The sequence below is a fragment of the Colletotrichum graminicola genome (genome assembly GCF_000149035.1).
Source record: "Colletotrichum graminicola M1.001 genomic scaffold supercont1.107, whole genome shotgun sequence".
NCBI lineage: Eukaryota > Fungi > Ascomycota > Sordariomycetes > Glomerellales > Glomerellaceae > Colletotrichum > Colletotrichum graminicola.
The window spans coordinates 41873-51514 of record NW_007361111.1 but is presented as its reverse complement, the minus strand read 5'-3'; positions in this window follow the sequence as shown (position 1 = coordinate 51514).

The following is a 9642-nucleotide window of genomic DNA, read 5'->3' as shown; positions in this document are numbered from 1 at the left end:
ATAAAGAGGAGCTAGAAGACCTAAAAAAACCTATAGATATCTTACTAGAATTATTATTAATAAAAGATATACTAAAGCCTTTAAATACGTAAATACTACTATAGCACTAGGATATTAATTATAAAATTAACCTTATAAAAGGAACTATACCTCCTTAAGGGCTAATTTACCCCTTATTACTAAGAGAGCTATAAACCCTCTAGGACTATATTAATAAGAATATAAGGTTAGGTAAAATCTAGCTGTTATAAAGCCTAGTAAGGGCGCTAGTTTTATTTATTTTAAAAAAAGATAAATCCTTATAACTATATATTAATTACTAAGGTCTTAATAAGGTTATAGTTAAGAATTATTATCCTTTACTTTTAATTTAAGAGATCCTTAACTATATTATAAGGTCTAGGTATTTCTTAAAGATTAATATTAAGGACGTTTACTATTAGATTTAAATTATAAAAGAAAATAAATAGAAAACAGCCTTTTAAACCTAATATAGGCTATATAAATACTTAGTCCTACCTTTTAGCCTAATAAACGCCCTTATAACGTTCTAAAGTTATATAAATCTTACCTTAAAGGGGCTAGTAGATAATATTTATATTTATTTTCTAGATAATATCTTAATCTTCTCTAAAAATAAGGAGTCCTATATAGAATACCTACTATAAGTACTTAAACGCCTATAGATAGTAGGGCTATATACTAACCTTAAGAAATATAAATTTTATAAATTAAAACTAAAGTTCTTAGGGTTTTACTTATTAAATAAGAGGGTCTTAATAAACCCTTAATAAGTAGAGGTAATTACTACCTAGCTAGAACCCTAGACGTTCTAAGATATCTAGGTGTTCTTAGGATTTTATAACTTTTATAAAAGGTTTATTAAAGGTTACTTTTAAATAGCTAAGCCCCTTATAGATCTACTAAAAAAGAGTAAAAATAAGAAAAAAATAAGGAATTTAGCCTTTAGAAAAAATAAATATATAGTATTTAAAAGTCTATATTTTACTTTTTAATTAGCCTTATTACTTTATTATTATAACCTTAAGAGGCTAACCTAAATTAAGATAGATATATTATAATATATAGCTATAAAGATCTTATTATAGCTTAGTAATAAAGGCCTTTAGTATCTAGTAGCTTTTTAGTTTTAAAAACTCTAGGGAGTAGAACTAAACTATAGTACACTAGATTAAGAGATACTAGTAATTATAAAGTTATTTAAAACCTAGTAACATTATATAAATAAGTTAATAATACTAGTAGAAGTCCTAACTAATTATTAGAACTTAAAATAGTTTATATTATAACCTAAGTTAAATAGTAAGTAAGTAAGGTAGTATATATACTTAGTACCTTTTAACTTTACTATTAACTATTAATAAGGGAAAAATAACCTTACTAATAGGCTATTAAAATAACTAGACTATTATTTAGAGAGGTAACTAAATATAGACCTTATTAGTACTATTTAATTTAAAATTCTTTTATAAAGAGATACTTTTTCCTAAATAAAAGTCTAGGGGGTAACCTATATTTAAGTTACTACATATAGATAAGCTAAACTAGCTATAGTAGAGGAATAGGTCTATAATAAAACTCTATTTAATAAGCTATTAAAGATAATATAGTAGCTATAAGTAACTAACACTAAAATAAAATAGGTCTAAAAGTAGCTAAAAAAGCAGACTATAAATAAGAACTAGTTAATTAAACACTAGGACTTAGTCTATTATAAGAATAAGGTAGTAGTTTCTTAAGAAGCTAGCGTTTACTAAGAGATAATTTCTTTATACTATAATAATCTACTAGTAGGACACTTTAGAAGGGATAGAACCTTAGACCTAATTAAATAGAAGTTCTAGTAGCTAGGCCTTACTAAGAAGGTTAGTAACTATATTAAGAGATATAGTATATACTTAAGAATAAAAACTTAGCTATATAAACCCTATAGTAAGTTATAATCCTTACTAATACCTTTATAACTATTTAAGGAAATCTCTATAGATTTTATTATAAGACTTCTTTTTATATAGTATATAAGGCGTAAGGTAGATATAATCTTAGTAATAGTAAACTAATTTACTAAGTTCTACCTATATACTATAGTAAGTATATATATTACTATAATAGAATTAGTAGAAATTATCTACTAAAAAGTAAAGCTTAAGTTTAGGGCTCCTAAAGGGATTATAACTAATAGAGGTTTAGTGTTTATAAGTAAATTTTAGTCTTTACTATATTACTATTTAAAAATAAACTAAAGGCTTTTAATAGCTTTTTACTTATAAACTAATAGTTAAATAAAAGTAGTAAATAAAGTAGTAAAATACTACTTTAGATACTTTATAGTAAGCTAAGAAGGCTACTAGCTATCCTTACTTAATTTAGTAAAATTTATAGTAAATAATATAAAAAACATAATAACTAAAATATCCTTATTCTAAGTGCTACTTAGGTATAACCTAGAGGTATATATAGACTTTAGGGACTAAGTCTAGAAGGGGGAGGTCTAAGGCATAAGAGATTACTTAGAGAAACTAGCTTAGTTATAAGCTAACTTAATAACTTAGTAGTAATAAGTAGTAAAAAGGTAGGTAAAAAGCTATAATAACTACTACTAACTTATAAGTTTTAACTAAGGATAACTAGTAATATTATTAGTAAGAAACCTTAGGTTTAAGGCTATAGAATAAAAGCTAGCCTTAAGATTTATAAGGCTATTTTATATACTATAGAAGGTAGGCTAGTAAGTATATAGGCTTATACTACTAGAAAAGTATATAAGGATATATAACGTATTTTATATTAGCCTTCTAGAACCTTAGGTTAGTAATAAGAGAGATAATAAACCTTTACTAATACTAAACCTAAAAAGAGATAATAAATAATAAGAACTTAATTATATTATTAATTTAAAAAATACTAAAAATAGTAAGTACTTCTTAATTAGATAAATAGGCTAGCCTTCTAAGTATAATTTATAAGTTAGTAAAAAAGACTTAGTAAACACTAAAAAGGCCTTAAATAACTATAGAAAAGTATAATAAAGGAAGCTAAAAAAGTAAAATAATAATATAAAACTAAAGTAATTAAGTACTAAAAAGTATAGGCTAACTTAGCTAAAGGACATAGACTACTATAAAGCTATTCTAAGAATAATTAATAAAGGTATAGTATAAGTAAAAACTAAGTAAAACAGTATTAAGAATTTACTAATTTTAATATATAATATAAACTAAACTTAAGCCTAATTATTAGGCTAGAAATAAGTAGAAGTAAGCTAGTAGCTATAAGTTATTATATTAATATAGTTATAAAGGTCTATTAAGAAGTATATAAAAGGGCGCTAAGTTACTAACTTAATAGCGTTCTAATAAACTAAGTAAACTAAATTATTATAAACCTTATACTTAAATAACTACTAAGATATATAGCCCTAGTTACTAGAAAGAAGATATAGATTCTAGCGCTAGTCCTACTAAAGTTAGTAGGTAAAATAAAGAAGAAAATAAGTAGTATACTATATAACAGACTAGTATCTAGATAAGGTTACTTAGGATCTAGGTAATACACTATAACTAAATAAAGTAATAGGTACTAACTAAGGTATTATAAGATTAGAAGTTATTTTATATAAAAAAGTTAGTAAAATATCTATAAAGAAGCGTAAATAAGTTATATAGGTTTAAGATACTTAGACGTAAAGTTTATAAAATTATAGTAATAAACAGTATTAAGTATAGTAAAAATATTAATAATCTCTAATATAAGTTTAAATAATTCCTCTTAAATATCTTTAGTTTCCTTATAATAGACTATTATAAATAAGGAGTTAAAAAGGAATAGTATATCTTAGTAATTACCTAGAATAGTAAGAGAACACTATAAGAAAATATTAGTAATTAGTTAATTAATTACTAGTTAATACTTATAGAAGTGTAACTAGTGCTATACTAGTTATACTAAATATAATAAAAAGAACTATCTAAAGTAAAGATATACTTTATAATTAAAAAGGAGTTAGTAAGGGTTCTACCCTCTTTATAGGTCTTTACTATAGTATAGAAGTAATATATATAAGGCTAGTTAGTAGTATAAAGGCACTTAGAAAGCAGATTAGGGATTTATATAGGTTCTTAAGGCTTATTACTAAGGTCTTAAGGACTATTCTTAGGGCTATCCTTATTACGCTTAGGATTAAGGCTAGGAGGATTATTATAATTAGGGGAATATATAAGACTCTTATTAGCTTTATTACTAAGAGGTAAAAGAGGTAAAGGCATAACGTTATAATTAAAAAGTTCTTTATTAAAGCCTAAACTATTATTATTTTAGTTATTATTATAATTATTCTTTTTACTATTTAATAATAAACTATTTTAGAAATAAAGTATTAATAAACTTAAAACCTTCTTAAAAGGCTACCTAAAGAATAAACTTATAGGGGTAGTAAAAAATTAACCTTTAGTGTAGTATATAGTATAATAATAGTATTAAGCTAAGGCTTTAACTATTTATTATATAGCGTAATCCTAATAGCACTAAGAGTTCTATATTACCTAATAAAGGTTAAATTAGTAACCTATTATTATAAAGTAAAATAAAGTAAAGTAAAATACTAAAGTAACCTAAAATAAAATTAAAATATAAAAAATAATAGCTAACTAAGGTATTATAAGTAAAAGATTATTAAATTAAGATAGTTATAAAAGTAAAAAATATAAAAATACTTAGTAGTAATAATATAAATAAACTAAATTAGAAGAAAAAGTAGGAAAAAAAAACTTAGACCCTAGTAAGTAACTAGGGTTTAAGTGTATATAGACTAGGGCTAGGAATTCCCTAGGGACTAGGCCTATATTAGCCTAAGAAACGCTATAAAAAGGATTTAAAAACCCTACTTACTTAACTTAAAACGCTACATAAGGATAAGTAGCTTAGGAGGGGGCGTAATTATTATAGGATAATAACCGCTTAACTAAACGGCGCTACCTAAGACTAGGTAGTAACAGCTGCCTAACTATCTTAAGGTTAGTATAGTGTTTTAAGGAGTAGGGCGTATTTAGCTAGTAATAGCCTTATAAATCGCAGGAGAATAGTTCTCTAAGATTTAGCTTCTATGTAATACAAGACCTATAATTATTAATACTTCTTTATAATTTTAATAGTCTATTATAGAAACTTATAGATAAGTAGCTAGGCCTTTTCTATATACTTAGTATAGTTAGTACTTATAGTCTAGCGTACTAGCTTAACCTCCTTTAATACTACTATATCTATAATATATTCTTAATATTACTACTAGAGACGTTTAAAAGTAAGGAGAGTAAAAAGCTAAAGTAGCTACTACTAAGTAAAATTAATATAAATATACTATATAAAGTTAAATTAATACTTAACTACTAAGGACTTAGGTAAAATAAATAATAGCTAATTTAGTAAAAGTAGTATAGTAGTAAAGAAGATATATAAAAGCTATAGTAGTATATTAAGATAAAATCCCTTATTAAGAAATATAAGGAGTAAAGAAGTAGTAAAATAGTAACGTTAAGGGCCTAAAGACTAAGTAACTAAGGCCTATAGGCTAAGGTATTTAAGACTAGAAAAAAGCAGAACTAATATATATATAGCGTATATATATAGCTAATAATATAATAACTAAGTAAAAGAGTTTTATAAAAGTAGCTTACTAGTTACTTAGGCCTACGCTATCCTTATTAGTAGCCTTTTTATCCTTAACTATCTCCTTATTCTCCTGTAGTGTAGTAGTAGTAAAAGCAGTATAGCGCTCCTTAACCTTATTATAAAGGCTAGTATAGTACTAAGTATAAATTAGTAGGGAGGTAGTATAAAAATAGTAACTAAAGAGAGCCTATAGTACTAATAAAGGCGCTAATTAACTTAATAGTAAAAGTAATACGCTTTACTTAAGTAAGAGTAAAAAGTAAGGTAGCTATAGTAGTAGTAATAGCGCTAGTAAATATAATAAGGGCGCTAGGTATAATAGGTAGGACAGGCGTAACAGGCACTAGAGGAGTAGTAAGTATAATAGGAATAAGAGGTAAAGTAGTAGTAGTAGCGTTAACTTAGTGTAGTATATAACCTATATTACTATCTATAAGCTTAAAGGCCTTCTAAAGCTAAAAATAATTAGTAATAAAGAGGTAAAAAAGTAATAAATAAGTATATACCTTAAGGGCGTTATTAGTAGTAGTATTAGCTATATACTAAGTAGCTATAGCTTAGTTAAGCGCCTAGTATAACAGAAGTAAGTAAGGGGGGATCTAGTAGTATATAAGTAAGAGGTAAGTAGTAAAAAGAATATACTAAAGAATAATATATAAAACCTAAGTAGGTATAACTACTATTAGTATAGTAAGTATAATATATACTTTAACCTAAAAGTAAATATAAGTAGTAAACTAGCTAAGGTAATAATACACTTACTACCTTAATTATAGTAATATTTAGTAGACTTAAGGGTATAAAGATAGTAAATATAGGGCGTATAGAGGGTAGTATAAACCTTACTATACTTATAGCGCTTATAAGATATACCCTTACTTTTTCTTTATAAAGTAAAGAAGTTAGCTTTAAGCTATATATTTAAAGAGATTACGTTAAGAATAATATAACTAGTGTACTTATTATATTTTACTTTATTAATTCTAGCTATCTAAAAAATAGTTAGTAATTAAGTAGTAACTAAGCTAAAGAGGTAAACCTATAGTTATAAATATAAGTAAGAAAGTAATATAGTAAAGAAAATAAGTAAGAATTTATAAAGCGTTAGTATAAGAGCTATAATAAGTATAAAATACACTAAATAAGTATAGCACTTATAGAAAAAATAAGTAGGTAAAAGTATAAGATATACTTTTTTTAAAAAAAATAGTAGTTAGCGCTTTAGTAAAAAGCAGTAGTAACGTAGTAATAAAAAAAGAAAAAGCACTATATAGATTAAATTAATATAAAAAAAAAGGAAAAAAAAAGTTAAAAGGCTATAAAAAGTTATTATATAGGCTATAAGAAACTTAATATAAAAGAAAAAATACTAGTATAAGTATAAAAAAAAAGAAGTAACCTACTTTTACTTATTAGTATAACTATAAAAAGAAGAAGTAGTAATTTCAAAAAAGCTATAGTAAATAAGTAAAAATAATAACGTAGCTACTTATATAGGCTATAGGGGGTTCTAAAATAAAAACCTAAAAAAAAGAAGCGCTTTATTAGGAGCAGTTAGGTAGGCTAGCTAAGCAGGCTACTAGTTATATGCCCTAGGGAGTAACACGTACGTAAAGCTAAGTACTATAAAGTATATAGGAGTTAGGGCGTATAAGGGGTAAAGTAAAGGCGTATAGACGTATAAAAGGGATAAGGAGGAAAGAGAAAGAAAAGAGGGAGTAGCTTTTAGTATTAGTAATACTAGTAACCTAACTTTACGTTTATAGTATATTTACTTACTACTTTTATACCTAACTTAATTATTTATAATAATAATATTATATATACCTATATTTAATTTACTTTTTACTTAAATTATACTATTTATACTAAATTACTAGCCTAGATCTACTATAAGTATCTTAATAATATTATTATAAAAGTTATTAAGCCTCTATATAGGATTACTAAGGTAGGTACTTACTAGTAAGTAACTTATAATTACTATTATAAGGAAAGTCTTTAGATAGTATTTACTACTTATAATCCTTACCTCCTGTTAGTATTTAATAATAATCTAAACTTTACCTTTATTAGGATATAAATAGATAATATAATTAGCCTAACTAATCCTTCTTTTTCTAACTAAGAGAATAAGGAACTAACTAAAGTAAAATTTACTATAAAAGATAAGTTATTCCTTATAATTAATTAACTACTTACTTTTAATAGTAGAATTATTATAGTTATATTTACTATAGATATATTATTATAATCTAACTAGTTAGGTGCTAGCTAATATAACTATATAGTGTAGAATAAAGGATAATAATATAGGTGTATTATTACTAAAGCTTTTGCTTTATGCTAGAGTTAGTTACTTTAACCTGCTTATAACATAATAATACACCTACCTTATGTAGAGGGTATAGGTTTAAATCCTAGTGCTGCTAGCTAGATAGGATCCTCTCTAGAGTCCTTAGCGTTCTGACTGTAAGCAGCATGTGTAGGATTAGTCCTCTATACCCCTACTAGAGTTTCCCTGCTTATACCTGTGATATGCCTGGTTAGTCACTAGGCATAGGGACATACCTTTTAGAGGGGAGATATAGTGTTATAATCTAACTAGTTAGGTGCTAGCTAATATAACTATATAGTGTAGAATAGGGGATAATAATATAGGTGTATTATTACTAAAGCTTTTACTTTATACTAGAGTTAGTTACTTTAACCTGCTTGTAATATATATCTCTTACGTTTTACTAAAAAAGGTAAAAAATAAAGCTCTAATTAATTAACACTAAATTACCTATAGCTTACTAGGATTTTATTTAGTAGTAAGTATAAAGAGTATATATTACCTTGGTTTACTAACCTAAAGTATATTATAACCTTTTTATTACAGCCTAGTATAAGAAGCTAGATAATAAGGTAATTAAAGACCTTAACTATTAACTATAATAGTAAATAAACTTACTTAACTATAGTTTATAATTTATTCCTTTAGATCTAATATTAGCTAAGCTATTTATATTTTTAAATAAATTATCTACTAATAATTATTATATAACTTTATAGTTAGGATTTATTATCCTCCTTACTAATAAAAAAGTTAATAATAAGTAAGCTAAATTTTCTTTCTATAGTAACGTCTTTTATTTCTTATTTATAAAGTCTAAATAAGTTATATAAAGCGTTTTTATATCTAAAGTATATAAGATAGTTATAGGCGTTAATATAGCTTACGCCTTATTTATAACTATTATAATAATTATATATAAGCTTAATATCTTATTAATCCTAACTATTATATATATAGATTTATATTCTCTTTATAAATACTTAGTTAAGCTAGGAACTACTAAAAAGAAATATCTAATAATTAATATTATATTATTAAGATAGTCTTATAAGAGATATAAGTTATATAAAGTTTAATAGATTACTAGCACTAATAACCTAACTAATAAATTTATAAAGTCCTTACTAAATTAAGCACTTAAAGAATCAGTAATAAGTAATAAAGTAAAAATATATATCAAAGGCTAGGTTATATAGGCATAATAGATTATAAGAGGTATATATTAAAGAATAAATTTATATAACTAAAGGTAATAATATAGCTAGTAAATCTACCTAATATAGGAATACGCCTTTAATAGCTATAGCTAAGAAGAAATACCCCTAAATAAGGTAGTATAAGTCTACACTACTAGTAGAAAATAGAGGATATAAGAACATATTGTATGTAACTATAAGAAGTATAATACTTTTAAAGTTTTACTTTTTATTACGTTTTTAGGCTTTTTAAAGCTAATCTAGATAGCTTAGGCACTAGTAACTTTTACTATAATAGAAAGTTACTAGTGTTAGTATATAGTAGGAATACTCTAGGGAGGTAGGTTACATGATATTTACGTGACATACTGCCTCCCCTGGCAGTATCTACCTTCCCACACTACAGGGGATATACTT